Genomic DNA, 17,424 nt, shown 5'->3' with positions numbered 1-17,424 from the left:
AAAGAAAGAGAACCATGGGTTCAGAAACCCATGCCTTTTCCTCCTAAACCATCGAAGAAAAAGGATGATGATGATTTTGAGCGCTTTGCTGAAATGATTAGACCTATCTTTTTGCGTATGCGTTTGACTGATATGCTTAAAATGAATCCTTATGCTAAATATATGAAAGATATTGTTACTAATAAAATAAAGATACCGGAAGCTGAAATTTCCACCATGCTTGCTAATTATACTTTTAAGGGTGGAATACCTAAGAAACTTGGAGATCCCAGAGTACCAACTATACCGTGCTCCATTAAAAGAAACTATGTTAAAACTGCTTTATGTGATCCTGGAGCCGGTGTTAGTGTTATGCCTCTCTCTTTATATCATAGACTTGATTTGAATAAGTTGACACCTACTGAAATATCTTTGCAAATGGCTGATAAATCAACTGCTATACCTGTCGGTATTTGTGAGGATGTGCCTTTTGTGGTTGCAAACGTTACTATTTTAACGGACTTTGTTATTCTTGATATTCCCAAGGACGATAGTATGTCTATTATTCTTGGAAGACCCTTTTTGAATACTGCAGGGGCTGTTATTGATTGCACCAAAGGCAATGTCACTTTTCATGTTAATGGTAATCTCAAGTTCAAATTCATAGTATAAACTCTATTGAAAAAATTCCATCTATTACTATTGGAGGTTTTGAATTTCCTCTTCCTTCTGTCAAGAAGAAATATGATATTCTTATTGTTGGGGATGTGCATATGCCCGTTGAGGTAACCTAGTGTTATTCAAAAATTCTCCGGTTCCATGTTATTTGGAATGAGTTTGTTAACAAGACCCGATCAACCTTGTTAGTGGATTCCTTTTGATGAGCATGAGATGGATGAATTTAGAAAACACAACTCTCTGTACCCTCTTTTTACTTTCTTTTATTTATATTGAATAAAGCAAAAATAGTAATTTTTGTCTATTTTCTGAATTATCCATGCAATAAAAAATACCCCAAAAATAAAGGTTCTCCAAATGCCCTGAAATTTAAATATGATTTTTTCTAGAATATTTGAGAATATCTCGCACTGAGAACACAGCAGGGGGAGCAAGCACCTGGCCACGAGGGTGGAGGGCACGCCCTACCCCCTAGGCACGCCCCCTGCCTCGTGGGCCCATGGTGGCTCCCCTCCACTTATTCTAGTTACCACACACTCCTTCCTCCCACAAACATCATGATACGTCTCCAACGTATCTATAATTTTTGATTGCTCCATGCTATATTATCTATTGTTTTGGACATTATTGGGCTTTATTATCCACTTTTATATTATTTTTGGGACTAACCTATTAACCGGAGGCCCAGCCCAGAATTGCTGCTTTTTGCCTATTTTAGGGTTTCGAAGAAAAGGAATATCAAACGGAGTCCAAATGGAATGAAACTTTGGGGAACGTGATTTTCTCAACGAACAAGACCCAGGAGACTTGGACCCTACGTCAAGACACAAAAGAGGAGGCCATGAGGTAGGGGGCACGCCTACCCCTCCCCCCCAGGCGCGCCCTCCACCCTCGTGGGCCCCCTGTTGCTCCACCGACGTACTCCTTCCTCCTATATATACCTATGTACCCCCAAACGATCAGATACGGAGCCAAAATCCTAATTCCACCGCTATAACTATCTGCATCCATGAGATCCCATCTTGGGGCCTGTTCCGGAGCTCCGGCGGAGGGGGCATCGATCACGGAGGGCTTCTACATCATCACAATAGCCCCTCCGATGAAGTGTGAGTAGTTCACCTCAGACCTACGGGTCCATAGTTATTCGCTAGATGGCTTCTTCTCTCTTTTTGGAAATCAATACAATGTTCTCCCCCTCTCTTGTGGAGATCTATTCGATGTAATCTTCTTTTTCGGTGTGTTTGTTGAGACCGATGTAATCTTCTTTTTGCGGTGTGTTTGTTGAGACCGATGTAATCTTCTTTTTGCGGTGTGTTTGTTGAGACCGATGAATTGCGGGTCTTTTCCTACCAATCTATCCCCCTAGGAGCATGCGCGTAGTGCCGAGGTTTTTGATGACTTGTAGATTTTGGCAATAAGTATGTGAGTTCTTTATGACTAATGTTGAGTCCATGGATTATACACATTCTCACCCTTCCATCATTGCTAGCCTCTTCGGTACCGTGCATTGCCCTTTCTCACATTGAGAGTTAGTGCAAACTTCGCTGGTGCATCCAAACCCCATGATATGATACGCTCTTTCACACATAAACCTCCTTATATCTTCCTCAAAACAGCCACCATACCTACCTATTATGGCATTTCCATAGCCATTCCGAGATATATTGCCATGCAACTTTCCACCATTCCGTTTATCATGACACATTCATCATTGTCATATTGCTTAGCATGATCATGTAGTTGACATAGTATTTGTGGCAAAGCCACCGTTCATAATTCTTTCATACATGTCACTCTTGGTTCATTGCATATCCCGGTACACCGCCGGAGGCATTCATATAGAGTCATCTTTTGTTCTAGCATCGAGTTGTAATCATTGAGTTGTAAATAAATAGAAGTGTGATGATCATCATTTTCTAGAGCATTGTCCCAAGTGAGGAAATAAATAAATAAATAAAAGAGAGAGAGAAAGGCCATATAAAAAAAGGAAAAAGGACTAAAAAAGAATGAGAGAAAAAGAGAGAAGGGACAATGTTACTATCCTTTGCCATACTTGTGCTTCAAAGTAGCACCATAACCTTCATGATAGAGAGTCTCTTGTTTTGTCACTTTCATATACTAGTGGGAAATTTTCATTATAGAACTTGGCTTGTATATTCCAACAATGGGCCTCCTCAAGTGCCCTAGGTCTTCGTGAGCAAGCAAGTTGGATGCACACCCACTTAGTTTCTTTTGTTGAGATTTCATACATTTATAGCTCTAGTGCATCCGTTGCATGGCAATCCCTACTCCTTGCATTAACATCAATCGGTGGGCATCTCCATAGCCCATTGATTAGCCTCGTTGATGTGAGACTTTCTCCCTTTTTGTCTTCTCCACATAACCCCCATCATCATATTATATTCCACCCATAGTGCTATGTCCATGGCTCGTGCGCATATATTGCATGAAAGTTTATAGGTTTGAGATTGCTAAGGTATGAAACAATTGCTTGGCTTGTCATCGGGGTTGTGCATGACGAGAGCATTCTTGTGTGACGAAAATGGAGCATGACTAAACTATATGATTTTGTAGGGATGAACTTTCTTTGGCCATGTTATTTTGAGAAGACATAATTACTTTGTTAGTATGCTTGAAGTATTATTATTTTTATGTTAATATGAACTTTTATCTTGAATCTTTCAGATCTAAATATTCACACCACAATTAAGAAGAATTACATTAAAATTATGCCAAGTAGCACTCCGCATCAAAAATTCTGTTTTTATCATTTACCTACTCGAGGACGAGCAGGAATTAAGCTTGGGGATGCTTGATACTTCTCCAACGTATCTATAATTTTTGATTGCTCCATGCTATATTATCTACTGTTTTGGACATTATTGGGATTTATTATCCACTTTTATATTATTTTTAGGACTAACCTATTAACCGGAGGCCCAGCCCAGAATTGCTGTTTTTTTTGCCTATTTTAGGGTTTCGAAGAAAAGGAATATCAAACGGAGTCCAAACGGAATGAAACTTTCGGGAACGTGATTTTCTCAACGAACAAGATGCAGGAGACTTGGACCCTACGTCAAGACACAAAAGAGGAGGCCACGAGGTAGGGGGCGCGCCTACCCCCCCAGGCACGCCCTCCACCCTCGTGGGCCCCCTGTTGCTCCACCGACGTACTCCTTCCTCCTATATATACCTACGTACCCCCAAACGATCAGATATGGAGCCAAAACCCTAATTCTACCACTGTAACTTTCTGTATCCACGAGATCCCATCTTGGGGCCTATTCCGGAGCCCCGCCGGAGGGGGCATCAATCACGGAGGGCTTTTACATCATCACCATAGCCCTCCGATGAAGTGTGAGTAGTTCACCTCAGACCTATGGGTCCATAGTTATTAGCTAGATGGCTTCTTCTCTCTTTTTGGATCTCAATACAATGTTCCCCCTCTCTTGTGGAGATCTATTCAATGTAATCTTCTTTTTGCGGTGTGTTTATTGAGACTGATGAATTGTGGGTTTATGATCAAGTCTATCTATGAACAATATTTGAATCTTCTCTGAATTCTTTTATGTATGATTGGTTATCTTTGCAAGTCTCTTCGAATTATCAGTTTGGTTTGGCCTACTAGATTGATCTTTCTTGCAATGGGAGAAGTGCTTAGAATCTTGCGGTGTCCTTTCCCAGTGACAGTAGGGGCAGCAAGGCACGTATTGTATTGTTGCCATCGAGGATAAGAAGATGGGTTTTTCATCATATTGCATGAGTTTATCCCTCTACATCATGTCATCTTGCTTAAGGCGTTACTCTGTTTTCATTAACTTAATACTCTAGATGCATGCTGGATAGCGGTCGATGAGTGGAGTAATAGTAGTAGATGCAGGCAGGGGTCGGTCTACTTGTCTCGGACATGATGCCTATATACATGATCATACCTAGATATTCTCATAACTATGCTCAATTCTGTCAATTGCTCAACAGTAATTCGTTCACCCACCGTAGAATACTTATGCTCTTGAGAGAAGCCACTAGTGAAACCTATGGCCCCCGGGTCTATCTTCATCATATTAATCTTCCAATACTTAGTTATTTCCTTTGCTTTTATTTTACTTTGCATCTTCATCAACAAAATACCAAAAATATTATCTTATCATATCTATTAGATGCCACTCTCGTAAGTGGCCGTGTCGGGATTGACAACCCCTTATCGCGTTGGTTGCGGGGATTTATTTGTTTTGTGAAGGTACGAGGGACTCGCGCGTAGCCTCCTACTGGATTGATACCTTGGTTCTCAAAAAATGAGGGAAATACTTATGCTACTTTGTTGCATCATCCCTTCCTCATCGGGGAAAACCAACGCAGTGCTCAAGAGGTAGCACATCACTAACCAGCTCAAACCCGAGTCCAAGCTCATTTTGCTGCCATTTTCGATCTCCTTGCTCAAAGCACCTCTCACAAAACTGCTTTGGGGGATTGTTCCTTGGTATGTGACTCCTCCAATGGTCCAATTAGTTTTTGTTCTAGTGCTTTATTCATTGCATATTTTTGCTACTTAGGTGACCCTGTTCTTGTGCTTGCATGTCAAACTTATATGGTCAAAAGTAGTTTTGATGCATGATATTGCCTCTAGGCACTTGTAGGAGTAGTTGCTATCAATTTTGTTGAGTTTGGTTCACTTTTATTTTGAAGTTACTAAAATTTCATAAATTTTTCAGAGGAAGAAATATGTTTAGGAAAATGTACCAAGGTGGTCCTTCAAGGAAGCAAGGACCCAGGCTCACAATACGCGATGCCGATGATGAACCACCGAGGGAAGCTCAAGTGCGGGCTTGTGAATGGCCTTCAGAGGACTTTATGGATTGAGCAGGAATCAAGGAAGAATTTAACGCATACGTGTGTAATGCTGATCTTGAGAGCTTCGAGGCGGATAAGTGCCGCCAGTACCACTATCTCACTGATTCCTTTGTGAGAAGGTTTGAATTTTCATCATCACGCAATTCTCAAACTGTCCTGTTTGATCTTTATGAAAATTCTTATACCATGGACTTAGAGGATTTTAACACTGCTTGCAAACTTCCACAATGGGGTAGTCCCAATGAACCTCGCAAATCTGAATTTAGAGATTTTCTTGCTAGTATAACTGTGGGGGAATCTAGAGACATAACACAAGCTACCATAGGGAGCATTCATTTTCCTACTATACATTATTTTGCTCTCTTCATAGGTAGGTGCATAAATAGTAATGATGAAGCAGGTCACATGTGTGTCCCTGACCTCAGTGTTCTCAGGAGTGCTGTATTAGGAGATAGACATTATAATTTGGGGGCTATCGTTGCACGTAGGTTGCATAGTAATAGATTTAATGGAGATTTCTTCGGTGGAATTTATGCAACCCATCTAGCTAATTTTCTTGATATACCCATACGTGGGTATGATATTGAGTTGCCTCCTATTTATTTATATTATGAGGCCATGGTTCATCATCAGTTTGTTGAGAGGAACGATCAGTTCCTCCAGTACCGACTAATCTTTGACAGACGACACACCTATCACGCCGCTCTCCCTTCTTCTGCTTTCTTTGACTCTCAGGCAAAAGGGAGATATGTTATAACCAGGGAGGAGGCGGACGAGTATAAGAGGAGGACGGAGACGACCCGTCTCCAAGCGGCGGCTCATGAGGCAATAGCTGCTGCATCTCAGTACGACCCCAGCTACAACTTTGGATATCCGCCAGCCCAGCCGTGGGCATAGACCAACTTAGGCCAAAAGCCTAAGCTTGGGGGAGTACGTATTTCTCACCGACATTACATTATGTTCACACACTCATGCTAGGTGTCGGTGCTCGTACTTTTTCATTGTATCATCCATGCTAGTTTATTTTCCTTTTTTATGGTTTCTTCTTGTGTGTTTAATAAACCTTAATAAAAACAAAAAAATAGTTGTAGCTTTTAGTTAGTTTACTTTTCATGCTGTAGTAGTAATAATTAAAAAGAAAACCCAAAAATATTTCTTGTTCTTCTTTTGCTTGTTGGGAGATTTCCCGTGTAAATAGTTTTATTTCTTTTCTTGTTCTTTGGGGGTCGAGAGGAGAAGACCACAATTAAAGTGTTGAGTGGCTCTTATATGCATTATTGTTGATCTAACAAAGATCCCATATTACCTTGTCTTCTCACTTGAATTGAATGCTTGCAGATTCCAGCTTAGTCCAATGCACGTGCACTATTATTGTTATCCACACTATTCGGTCGTGCAAGTGAAAGGCAATAATGATGATTATATGATGAACTTATTGAGATGAGAAAAGCTGGTATGACCTCGACCTCTCTTGTTTTTGTAAATATGATTAGTTCATCGTTCCTGATTCAGCCTATTATGAATAAACATGTTTGCAATGACAATTAGAGTCAGTAGTTGCTTATGCCATGCTTAATTAGCTAGGAGCTTATAATGGTTTACCTTGCGTGCCAACATGCTATTAAAATGGTTGTGATGTGGTATGATAGGGTGGTATCCTCTTTTGAATGATTCGAGTGGCTTGACTTGGCACATGTTCACGCATGTAGTTGAAATAAAATCAACATAGACTCTACGATATTTATGTTCATGGTGCATCATATCCTACTCATGCTTGCATTCAGTGTTGATTAATTTTAATGCATGTTCATGACCGTTGTCGCTCTCTAGCTGGTCGCTTCCCAGTCTTTTTCTAGCCTTCACCTGTACTAAGCGGGAATACTGCTTGTGCATCCAATTCCATAAACCCCAAATTTATTCCATATGAGTCCACCATACCTACCTATATACGGTATCTACCCGCCCTTCCAAGTAAATTTGTATGTGCCAAACTCTAAACCTTCAAATAACTTGTGCAAGTTGGTTAAATGGGAAGAGGGTCTCGAGACGAAGATCTAGGCGCTTGAATCGCCTGATTCTGACAAACGAGCGAAAAGATAAACTAGAACGAAAATCGGATCAGAAATCGCGATCAGAAATAACCGCGGAAAAAATCCGATAAAAGAAAACTGACGAACATGCTAACGAATGAGCGTTCGTTGTCTATAACGAACGTGCGAAAACCGTTCGTTAAAACGAACGTCCGGACGAACGTCCGCGAAAAGGAAAAACAGGAAAAAAAACGGCGAACCGAAAAAAGAAACGGGCTAGGGTTTTTCTAAAAAACACCAAATTGGTTTCTTTAAAAAAAACGGCGGCGGCGAAACGGCGTGGTACCTCCGGCGTGGTGGGGCTCGGGCGGCGGGCTCGCGGGGCGGCGGCGGCGCAGGGCGGCGAAGCGGCGACGGCGAGGCGCGGGAGGCGGCGGCGCGCGGCTCGGCTCGGGAGCGGGCTGCGGGGCAGCGGGGTGGTGGTGGTGGCGGGGCTCGACGGCGGCATTTAAAGGGGGCAGGGGCTTGCTTGGGCGAGGGGGCGCCCGGGGAGGAGTCCGGCTCGGACTCCCCTCGGCGTCTGAGCTACGCACGGCGGCGCGCGCGCGAGGGAGACGGCCGGGACGGGCCGGCTGAGCTTCGGCCGAGCTTGGTCCGGAAACTCTTTTTTTTGTTGTCGAAAACTCTTTTTTTTAATAATTCTACTGAAACTAAGAAAAATCCTAGAAAATAAAATAAAAATCTAAAAATGCCAAAAAATCATCGTCTAAATGAAATATTTAGAACGAGATGAACATTTTCTTGGCCCTAAAATGCAATTTTGAAAACATGCAATTTTTCTAATGCAAATAAAGTTGCAATAAAATCCAAAATAAAACAAATATTGATTTTAATATTTTTCCTCCAATATTTCATTTATTTTGGAGAAGTCATATTATCTCCTCTCATATATTTTTATATTAAATATTTTTTTGGGGGAAAATAATTAAAACCAAAATCCTCGTTTCAAAATTTGATAAAATCAAATTCGAAAACCAGGGAAATCCCTAACTCTCTCCGAGGGTCCTTGAGTTTCTTAGGGTTTCAAGGATCATGAAACGAAATGCAATAAAATATCATATGCAAGAATGATCTATGTATAACATTCCAAATTGAAAATTTGGGATGTTACAAACCTACCCCCCTTAAGATGAATCTCGCCCTCGAGATTCGGGTTGGCTAGAAAATAGGTGTGGGTGGTCTTTGCGAAGATCATCCTCTCGTTCCCACGTGGCTTCATCCTCGGTATGGTGGCTCCACTGAATTTTGCAAAACTTAATGACCTTGCTGCAGGTGACTCGACTGGCAAACTCTAAAATCTTGACTGGCTTCTCCTCATAAGTCAAGTCATTGTCCAACTGAATCGCCTCCAAGGGTACGGTATCTCTTAGCGGTATGTCGGCCATCTCAGCATGGCACTTCTTCAACTGGGAAACGTGAAACACATCGTGAACTCCTGACAGTCCTTCAGGTAATTCCAACTTGTAGGCAACTTCTCCCATCCGTTCCAAAACACGATATGGTCCTACAAATCTCGGGGCTAACTTTCCCTTAACTCCAAAACGTTTCACTCCTCGCAAAGGTGATACTCGCAGATATGCTCTATCTCCAATTTCATAGGTTACCTCCTTGCGTTTCGAATCTGCATAACTCTTCTGTCTGGACTGAGCTATCTTTAGTCTATCCCGGATTAGTTTAACCTTCTCCTCAGACTCTTTGATCAAGTCTGGTCCAAACAACTGTCGGTCTCCAACTTCATCCCACATCAACGGTGTTCTGCACCTTCGGCCATATAGGGCTTCGAACGGTGCCATCTTCAAACTGGCTTGGTAGCTATTGTTGTATGAGAACTCTACGTAAGGCAAATTGTCATCCCAACTAGACCCATAATCTAGCGCACAGGATCTCAACATATCCTCCAGAATCTGGTTGACTCTCTCGGTCTGTCCATCCGTCTGCGGGTGAAATGCTGTACTGAACTCCAATCTCGTTCCCAAAGTCTGGTGTAGCTGATGCCAAAACTTTGAAGTAAACTGTGTTCCTCTATCTGATACGATGGTCCTCGGAACTCCATGCAGACATACGATCCTGGTCATATATATCTTGGCCAACTTTGCACTGGTATAAGTTGTTTTCACTGGGATAAAGTATGCCGCTTTGGTCAAACGGTCAACTACTACCCATATAGAATCATATCCTGATTTGGTCCTGGGTAATCCGGTGATAAAATCCATGCCAAGTTTATCCCACTTCCATTCGGGTATCGGCATAGGCTGTAACAATCCTGCTGGCTTTTGATGCTCTGCCTTCACTCTCTGACATACATCACATACGGCCACATACTCGGCGATATCCTTCTTCATCCCTGTCCACCAGAAATGTTCCTTTAAATCCAAATACATCTTGGTGTTTCCGGGGTGTATCGAGTATGGTGAGTCATGTGCCTCCTGAAGTATTAACTTCCCGATCTCTGTGTTATTGGGCACATAAACACGGTCCTCAAACCACAGGGTGTCGTGCTCATCCTCACGAAAACCTTTGGCTTTTCCTTCGCTCATTTTCTCCTTTATCTCGGCAATCTCTTTGTCATCCTTCTGAGCTTCTCGAATCTTTCCCAACAATGTAGACTGCACCTTCATTGTTGCAACAAAACCTCTAGGAAATATCTCCAATCAAAGTTCCTTGAGATCCTCTGCTAACTCCTTCGGCAATCCCGTGCTTATTAGGGTATTAGCATAGCTCTTCCGGCTCAAAGCGTCGGCTACGACATTGGCCTTGCTCGGATGATAATGAAGCTTCATGTCATAATCCTTTATAAGCTCCAACCATCTTCTCTGCCTAAGGTTCAGTTCCTTCTGGGTGAAAATGTACTTCAAACTCTTATGATCCGTGTACACATCACAATGGTTTCCAATAAGGTAATGTCTCCAAGTCTTCAACGCATGCACTAAGGCTGCTAGCTCCAAATCATGCATGGCATAATTTAACTCGTGTGGTTTTAGTTTTCGCGAGGCATACGAAACAACTCTTCCGTCCTGCATAAGCACACTTCCAAGTCCTAAGCGAGAGGCGTCGCAATACACTTGAAAATCCTTACGTATATCCGGCAGTGTCAGCACTAGGGCTGTAGTCAAATGTTTCTTCAGCTCCTGGAAACTCGCCTCGCAATCTTCCGTCCATTTGAACTTGGTATCCTTCTTCAATAATTCTGCCATGGGCTTCGCGATCTTGGAAAAATTCTCAATGAATCTACGATAATATCCTGCGAGTCCAAGAAAACTGCGGATCTCGCTAACTGAAGTGGGTGCCAACCATTCAGTGACTGACTGAACCTTGGTGGGATCTACTGCTATACCTTCTCCCGATATAACATGTCCAAGGAATCCGACTTCCTTCAACCAAAACTCGCATTTGCTGAACTTGGCATATAACTGATGTTCCCCTGAGTTTCTCGAGAACTAAACGCAAATGCTCCTTGTGTTTCTCTTCATTCTTCGAATATTCCATTATATCATCAATGAACACCGCAACAAACTTATCCAAATATTCCATGAACACCTTGTTCATCATGCTCATGAAATAGACAGGGGCGTTAGTCAGTCCAAATGACATGACCGTATATTCGTATAGCCCGTACCGTGTGGTGAAGGCTGTCTTTGGTATATCCTTCTCTCGTATCTTCAACTGATGATATCCTGATCGCAGATCGATCTTCGAAAACACCTTAGCTCCTTGCAACTGGTCAAACAGATCATTGATCATCGGCAATGGGTACTTGTTCTTGATCATCACTTCATTCAATGCCCGATAATCAACAACCATTCTTAGGGATTTATCCTTCTTTTCAACCAATAGCACTAGAGCTCCCCATGGCGATGAACTCTGTCGAATGTAACCTTTCTCCAATAACTCCTTGATCTGTTTCTTAATCTCCTCCAGATCATTCGTGGGCATCCGATAGGGTCTCTTGGATATTGGCCCTGTGCCTGGCAATAGCTCTATCAAAAACTCGATATCTCGATCCGGTGGCATGCCTGGTAACTCCTCTGGGAAAACATCCGGGTAATCCTTTACTACAGGCACTTCCTCCTGAACAACTCCTGTGAGGGTATTTACTTGGCTACTTCTTGGCGCATGCCTAGATATATACTTGATCCTTTTTCCCTCCGGGGTGGTGAGACAAATTGACTTACTAACACAGTCAATGTTTCCTCCAAACTTTGACATCCAGTCCATTCCTAATATCACATCCAATCCTTGTGACTCCAAGATGATTAGTTCGGACAGAAAAACATGGCTACTAATGGTTAAGGGTATCTGGTCACACCATCGACTAGCCATATACTCTGCTCCAGGTGAGCTTACTAACAGAGGGGTCCTAAGGGTTTGGGTCGGTAGTTTAAACTTATCCACGAATTCCCTTGATATGTATGAATGTGATGCACCAGTATCAAAAAGAAAAAGGGCGGTAAATGACTTAACCAAAAACTTACCTATAACCGCGTCAGGCTGCTCTTCAACCCCCTCCATGTTAACGTGGTTTACTTGTCCTTTGTTGAATGGATTGGGCTTCTTCCCAGCACTCCCATTTCCGTTTCCATTCTTCCCTTCAGGGCACTCCGTGGCATAGTGTCCAGTCTTCCCTCACTTGAAACAAGTAACGTGGCTTAGGTCTCTCTTGATGGGTGTGGCTGGATTGGGGCGGTTCTGATTGTTGCTTGCTCCATTCCCATTCCCATTCCTTGGGCCAGTGTGATTGTGGTTACTTCCTCCATTATGGGTGTGGCCTCCATGGTTATGAACAAGTCCTCCCGAGTTCGGGGTTAGGCGAGGCTTTTGCTGAGCTCCTGAGTTATACCTCCCTTGTCCATACTTCCCCTTACGGTTCTCAATCTGCTGCTGCTTCCCTTCAATCATAAGAGCCTTATCTACCAATTCCTGGTAGTTGTTGAATGTTGCCATCATCAACTGCATACTCATCTCATCATTCAGCCCTTCCATGAACTTCTCCTGCTTTGAGGCATATGTGGGCACATCATTAGGGGCGTAGCGAGATAACTTGGTAAACTCATCCGCATACTGAGCCACAGTATGGTTCCCCTGCCGTAAGTTGCGAAACTCACGCTTCTTCAAATTCATGGCTCCAGTTGAGACATGGGCTGTACGAAAGGCTTGCTGAAATTGGTCCCATGTCACCGTGGCTATGGGGTAGGTGACAGTGTAATTCTCCCACCATGATGCTGCTGGTCCATCCAACGGATGTGCGGCAAAATGCACCTTCTCAGCATCGGTACAACCTGCAGTGGTTAACTCCCTTCCAATCCTGCGGAGCCAATCATCTGCTACTATAGGCTCGGTGCTACTGGAAAACACCAGCGGCTGCAACCTCAAAAAACGGGCTAAGTTCTCAACTGGTGGTGGTGGTGGATTGTTGTTGTTGTTGTTGTTGTTGCCTTGGTTCTGAACTAACAACTGCATCAAGGTATTCTGTTGCTGGATCAATTGAGTGAGATCTAGTGGGAAAGCAAATCCAGGGTCACGTCTCAGAGGCATCTGATGGGTTTAGAGGGGAGAGATTAGAATAGAATGAGGTCTAATGAGAAAGCACTACCCATATGCACATGAGACAAACACAATCATTTCACTCAATCAAGCAAGGGCATACAATCGATCTAAAACTATCACAAAAGTGCCCGGACTATACTAATTACATGGTGGAATACTACTACGGATGTGGTGGTCTACTAAAAATATTCCTCGATTGCAGACTCCATGATATCTGCTCCAGCTTCGTCTTCAAAATCATCATCGCTAAGGTCGGAGTCAGTGTCGTCGATAATGATGTAATCCTCCAAGCGAATCTCCTTAGGTTCTTCGTCTTCTTCTACTGGTGTAGGGTCTCCCATGAATATTCCGATCTTCTTAATCAGGTCGTCATTCTTCTCCACTAGTACGACGATTTCCTCCTCATAATCTTCACGTGTAGCCTTGAGTTCTTCCTCCAGTTCCGCAATCCTAGTCATTGCCTTCTTAAGATCTATCATGCATGCGCACATCTGGTTCTCCTCGCGTCGAATGTGTTGGTTTAGTTCCCGGATGAAAGCTGCAATTGATCTATCCTTCCTGGTGCTGATCATCTCCCATTGCTCATCTCAACGCCCACAGATCTGGTAGATAGTGTCTTTAAGCTCCTTTTGATAAACTTATCCAATGCGTCCCATGGTGATGTGAGCTGCCATACTCTTTTCTAGACTCCAGGTTGGTGCATCGAAGGAAAACTCTATGGGTTTAGTGACTGGCGTGAAGGTTCTTCCTGGAACTTGAACTTGAATCATCCATCGCTCCTCCTCTGGTAAAGTGGCGTTGTAGGTCCCGGTGAAGCTTGGTATTCCTATGTTCAGGTACCTAGTGACTTCCTTCAAGTGTCGTCTAAAAGGTGCTTCTTCATCCGGTTGTGCAAACTTGTTCCTTGCGTCCGCCATCCTAAAGAGTAGAAAATGGAGAGGAGTCAGAAATGAGAAGAGAATAGTGATCTATGGCTTTTAGCTTAGTGGTCGTGTCCTACACTCAGCGTGTGCTCTGATACCATCTTGTAGAGACCCGACCTCAAACGGTCAAGTCTCTGTGCTTCAGTGTCATCCCTGGATTGGTAATGCTGACACACACAGTACTCGAGGATTTATAACAGAGTAGCAATCACACACTTATTACATCAAATGTCTCCAAAGAGAACTTATTACAATAAATATGGCTTAAGGCCATCTAATACGATAACATCGGAAGGCTTGGAAGATAAAGTGAGTCCATCAACTCCAACGGCATAGCTGAGCTGTACGGCAACGACCTAACGAACCTTACTCCTCGTCTGAAAAGTCTGCAACATAATACGTTGCAGCCCAAAAATGGGTCAGCACATGGAATATGCTGGCAAAATAACACAGTAGAGCAAGAACAGAATAATTCTATCACTACATGCATATTTGGCTGGTGGAAAAGCTCTATGGTTATAGTTTTTGCGAAAAGCCAATTTTTCCCTACAACAAAGGAATAAATTTTAATTTAACTATCATGGTAGTTGAAACATCATTGAGAAGGTTCCTCCAACTCAATCCCAATTAAGGTAATTATCAACCCAACAATATTAATTTAGAGTGATGAGATACTTAAGATACTCCAAGTACTAGATACTCAAGATTGTCCATAACCGGGGACACGGCTAACCATGATTAGTTTATACACTCTGCAGAGGTTTGCGCACTTTTCCCCATAAGACTCGATCTCCTCCGTTGGTTTTCTCACACTACATGGTGTTTGAGAAACGGATGACCGAGACACAGTCTTTTAGAAACATTAACTCCCTACTCCGGGCAGACCATACCAAACCTACAACCCACTACCTGCTGATCCACCTCTTCAAGAGTTTCACGTTAGTTACTCAACTATGCTAGAGCCCATAATAGCTTGTGGCTGCACACGAAAGTTTCTAGCATGAATCATATCAGTTCCCTTTGAGCCTGGGTGGCGGTCCATAGGAAGATCACACGGGTACTCCGGGATTTCCAAAAATACAGGCAACACTAGGTACTCCAGGTGCCTCAATCCACCCAGATGTGTATTTAAGTTGCCACCTTAAGTTGAACCATTAATTAACAATCTCACATCTGCCATGGATTTCACTCACCCAAACCACGTCTACGAGCATAGCATAGCAATATAAGCAACACGTAGAAGTAACTCCCAATGGTTTGAATGTAACATGGTAATAGGTTCTACCTCATCAACTACTTCCCAACCCACATGTTAATGACATCCTAACCATGCAATGTTTGAGGATTGGTACTAATGCATAAAAACTGGGTGATAAAGGGGTATGATCAAAGTGTTACTTGCCTTGCTGACGATCCGCGTAACCTAGAGACTCCAAATAACACGCTTCGCACTCCGGGAATTCTATCGCAAACAAACAATAACTTACATAAGCAATCAAGCTAAGAAACACGGGTAAATCTCAAATAAAAAGATCTAACCAGATAGTTCAACTTAATAACTCCAGTTTGCAAAAAGAATCAAATCGAGCGGAGCAACGAAACTCAAACGGTAAAAGAAACAAGATCCGTTTACTAATCTGGACCTAGGTCAAATTTTTAGAGTAGCAAAAACTTGTGCAAGTTGGTTAAACGGGAAGAGGGTCTTGAGACGAAGATCTAGGCGCTTGAATCGCCTGATTCCGACTAACGAGCGAAAAAATAAACTAGAACGAAAATCGGATCTGAAATCGCGATCAGAAATAACCGCGGAAAAAATCCGATAAAATAAAACTGACGAACAGGCTAATGAACGAGCGTTCGTTGTCTGTAACTAACGAGCGAAAACCGTTCGTTAAAACGAACGTCCGGACGAACGTCCGCGAAAAGGAAAAACCGGCGAACCGAAAAAAGAAACAGGCTAGGGTTTTTCTAAAAAACCGAATTGGTTTTCTTAAAAAAAACGATGGCGGCGAAACGGCATGGTACCTCCGGCGAGGCTCCGGCGAGGCGGGGCTCGGGTGGCGGGCTCGCGGGGCAGCGGGGCGGCGAAGCTGCGGCGGCGCGGCGTGCGGCGAGGCGCGGGAGGTGGCGGCGCGCGGCTTGGCTCGGGAGCGGGCTGCGGGGCGGCAGGGTGGTGGTGGTGGCGGGGCTCGATGGCAGCATTTAAAGGGGGCGGGGCGGCGGCTTGCTTGGGCAAGGGGGCGCCCGTGGAGGAGTCCGGCTCGGACTCCCCTTGGCGTCTGAGCTAATATTTTTCCTCCAATATTTCATTTATTTTGGAGAAGTCATATTATCTCCTCTCATATATTTTAATATGAAATATATTTTTTGGGGAAAAATAATTAAAACCAAAATCCTCGTTTCAAAATTTGATAAAATCAAATTCGAAAACTGGGGAAATCCCCAACTCTCTCCGATGGTCCTTGAGTTTCTTAGGGTTTTTAGGACCACGAGACGAAATGCAATAAAATATGATATGCAAGAATGATCTATGTATAACATTCCAAATTGAAAATTTGGGATGTTACAGTATACCGCTGAAAATATTATTCATATCTATTTCAAAACCGAGCTCTGGCACCTCTACAAATCTCTGCTTCCCTCTGCGAAGGGCCTATCTATTTATTTTTATGCTGAGTCATCATCCTCTTATTAGAAAGCACCAGTTGGAGAGCACCGCTGTCATTTGCATTCATTACTGTTAGTTTACATTGAGTATGACTTGACTGGATCTCTTTTACCATGAATTACAATATCTAGCCAGTCCTCGATCTTTAAAGGTGCTCTGCATCTATGTTCTGCGGTCTTAGAAAGGGCTAGCGAGATACCATCCTGTTATATCATATCATGATTGTTTTGAGAAAGTGTAGTCATCCAAGATTTATTATTATTGCTCGCTAGTTGATTATGCTATTGATATGAGTAAACATGAGACCTAAATGTTATTGTGAATATGGTTAGTTCATAATCTTTGCTGAAAACTTGAATGCTGGCTTTACATATTTACAACAACAAGAGCAAACAGAGTTTGTAAACGTTTTTCTTTGTCACTTTCAGTTTATCAACTGAATTGCTTGAGGAAAAGAAAAGGTTTAAGCTTGGGGGAATTGATACGTCTCCATCGTATCTACTTTTCCAAACACTTTTGCCCTTGTTTTGGACTCTAACTTGCATGATTTGAATGGAACTAACCCGGACTGACGCTGTTTTCAGCAGAATTGCCGTGGTGTTATTTTTGTGGAGAAATAAAAGTTCTCGGAATGACCTGAAAATCAACGGAGAATTATTTTGGAATATATAAAAAATACTGGAAGGAAGAT

Source organism: Triticum urartu, chromosome 1A (genome assembly GCF_056163025.1).
Source record: "Triticum urartu cultivar PI428250 chromosome 1A, HENAU_Tu73, whole genome shotgun sequence".
Lineage (NCBI taxonomy): Eukaryota > Viridiplantae > Streptophyta > Magnoliopsida > Poales > Poaceae > Triticum > Triticum urartu.
Note: the sequence above shows the minus strand (reverse complement) of the source record.